Source organism: Vombatus ursinus, unplaced genomic scaffold, assembly GCF_900497805.2.
Source record: "Vombatus ursinus unplaced genomic scaffold, bare-nosed wombat genome assembly UNPS02007344.1, whole genome shotgun sequence".
In the NCBI taxonomy this organism is placed as follows: domain Eukaryota; kingdom Metazoa; phylum Chordata; class Mammalia; order Diprotodontia; family Vombatidae; genus Vombatus; species Vombatus ursinus.
Window position 1 is genome coordinate 3,558,519 of NW_020947122.1, and position 3,100 is coordinate 3,561,618.

At 52.3% G+C, this 3,100-nt stretch overlaps 1 long non-coding RNA gene across 1 annotated transcript in view; it reads right to left on the bottom strand.

Moving 5' to 3' along the window:
• Positions 1-2,861, bottom strand: part of LOC114033720 — an 86,038-nt gene extending 83,177 nt beyond the window's left edge. The window contains exon 1 of the long non-coding RNA XR_003568024.1: positions 2,776-2,861. This is a non-coding gene — a long non-coding RNA (uncharacterized LOC114033720). The remainder of the gene's footprint in view (positions 1-2,775) is intronic.
• Positions 2,862-3,100: the final 239 nt, after the last annotated feature.

Consider the following 3,100-nt stretch of genomic DNA (forward strand, 5'->3'; position numbering starts at 1 on the left):
CCTATATACAAACATATGTCAACAAATCAAGCAATAAACATTTATTAGCACTTATTATGTGCCAGACACTGTGCTAAGCAAAAAGGGGCAAAAGATATCCCTGTCCTCAAGGAGCTTATAATCTAATGAATATATATATATATATATATACACACACATATACACACACACATACACACAGACATATGTGTATATATATACACATGCACATACATGTATACCTTTATGTACATGTGTATATACACATATAAGGATATATCTCTTTGCGCATATATATACATATATAAAACATATGCATTTATATATGTGTGTATATCTATATATATCTTTGAGGTTTACAAAGCACTTTACATATATTTTCTCATTTTATGCTCCTAACAACCCTGGGAAGTAAATGCTAAAAGTATAAAGAGAAACTAGAGTAGGAGTTAGAAGATTTAGGCTCAAATCCCAGAGCCACTGGTTGTGTAACTCTGGGCAAGTCACAACTTCTAGGACGCTTAAGAGGCACTGGTAAAATGGAAATAAGAATATTTGCCCTGCCTATGTTGCAGGACTTAAAAAAATCATACAGCTGAAAAGGGCCCTAGGGATCATCAAATTCAACCCCATTACATTTTACAAAGAGGGAAACTGAGGCCTACTAAGGTGACAAAATTTGATAGATGTGCCACTGCTCATAAATAGCCCATGCAGGCCTTGAATCTAACCTCCTGGATTCCAATGTGTCTTCTTTCCAGGGCCCCATGCTATTGTTGTGAAAATCAGACGAGATATGTAAAAAAACACATAGTACTGAGGTCACTGGGACCACTATACTTAAGAATCCAAAGCCATAAGTTCCAATTGTGGCCCTACCACTAACTCATTAACAGTGGGCAAGTCCCTCTGGAAACCCTGGAGATCCTGTGGGCTAAATTTTCTACCCCTTCGATATAGTCTTTCTTGCCTCCAGACTTTCCTTCTAAGCCTATCCACATTTCCTTGCAGTAGTGGCCCAAGATTTTAATTGGCACGATTGATCTAGTCTCATTTTTAAAAGTTCTCCAAGGAAGAAGATTGCAGAGCTTCTCTTAGGAACCCATTCTAGCCCTCAGCAGGATGACATGATTTTGAAGTTGGAAGAGACCCCAGAGATTTTCTGTCATTTTACAGATAAGGAAACTAAGTAGTCAGTTAATAATCATTTATGAAGAGCCATTAGGCGCTTGCATACCAGGCACTGTGCTAAGTGCTGGGGAGACAAAAAGTTTAAAAAAAAGGTCTTTTCACTCAAAGAGCTCACCATCTAATGGGGGAGACAACTAAGTGCCTAATGACAGAACGCAGATTTAAAGTTGAATCTAAGTCTCCATTACTCTACCCAGCACACTGAAAAAAGCCAGCACCTTTCACCTCCACTGTCTTAAGGTATGAAATAAGTTGATGGAATCCAAACCCTCAGAACCACTTGTTGCTGAAATAACCTGATAAAAGATAAGAAGATAAAAGAATAGAGCTGCAACTTACTCCCACGATGACCCTCACACTAGAATGGAACTCTGGGGCTAGAGAAGTTACCAATGTGTAAAGGGGAAATTTCATTAAAATAATATTTTAACCCAGGATGTCCAGGTTACCCACAACACGGAAAAGACAAGAGGGACGAGGTAGAAAAAGTGAAAGATGAGTCGATTTTCAAGCAATCTAATCCTATTAAACTCTGAGCCTTCCTGAAAGTCTTACCTATTCAAATCGGTTCAAACTTCCCGAAGGATCAAGTATTGTAGGCTGTGGATGAAGCACCACGGGAGGCTTGGCAGCGAGGTAACAGCGAAAAATACAGGTGGCCACAAACTGTTAACCCCCCAACCCCCTAGTTTGCTTCGAGGCCCGCTCTCATCGACTAACGTGGCTTCCTCCCTCTCCAGGTATCCTGACCCAGCTCGGCCCGGGCACTTTTTCGGGGAGAGTGCCGGGGGTCTGCAGACAACCCCAACCCCAGCCCTAGCCCTGCCACCCTCTCAGAGACTGGGATGGAACTTGCCACCAGACAGCAGCAGAGAGGCTCGTGGGCAGGGAGAAAGTGGAGGCTAAGGTCCGCTCTCCCTCCCACCCACCTGCCCTTCGCAGATCTCTCGGCCCTCAGCCCGGCCAGAGGTCACTTCCTGGAGTCAGCCTGAGCCGGCGCGGCCACGAGGGGCTGACCCTCCCACTCGTCCCCAGGACCCAAACTTGCAGCCTGACTCCTCCTGCACCGGCCGGACCCCGCGGACGCTCCCAGAGGCTCCCGGCTCCCAACCTCCCCAGCCCGGCCCAAAGGTGGCCCCCTCCCCAAACTCCGGCGATGCCCAGCCCACCCCACTCCGGTCCTACCTTCGCCCTCCCCTGCCCCCAGTCCCGGCCCGCTCGGGGCTCCCACTCCGCCCCAACTTTCCCCCGCCTCCCCACGCCGCGCTCCGGCGCCGGCGCCGGCTCCGGCTCCGGCTCCCCTGCCCGCTTCCCGCTTGCTGTCGGGCGGCCGCGGCCGCACTTCCTGAGCCGGGACGGGCGGGGACGCGTCCTCCGTCGGCCCCTTCCTTCCTTCCTTCCCGGGGCTCGGAGTTCAGCCCGCTGGGCAGCCCTGCCGGCGGCTCAGGAACTGCCCGGGGGTGGCAAGCGCGGCTCGCGGAGGGTAGGGGGCAGGGGGCCGGGGAGGAGGAGGTCCCGGGCCAGCGCCAGCCGCGCGCCCCTCGCCCGCGGCTCCGGCTCCGCCGAAGGGTCGGTCCGGGGCGCCGCCGCCAGCCCCACGCTCACCTCGGCTTCCTGCCTCGCCGCCGCGGCCGGGAGGAATACGTGGCAGGAGCCACCGGTGCTCTCGCTCCCTCTGCTCTCCCCAGCCCCGACAGGCTGGACACGGGAGCGAGAGGCGCCCTCTGCTGCCGGGAAGCGGGATCCTCCGCCCCCTAACCCTAACCCGGCTCCCGGCGCTCCTCCCCCTCCGCCTCTTTCCCTTCGTTTGCGGCCGGGCCCCGGCTGATTCCTTCGCCGCCCCTGCGGTCGCGTCCACCTTCTCCCCTTCTGTCTGTCTGTCTGTCTGTCTGTCTGTCTGTCTGTCTGTCTGTCTGTCTGTCTGTCTGTC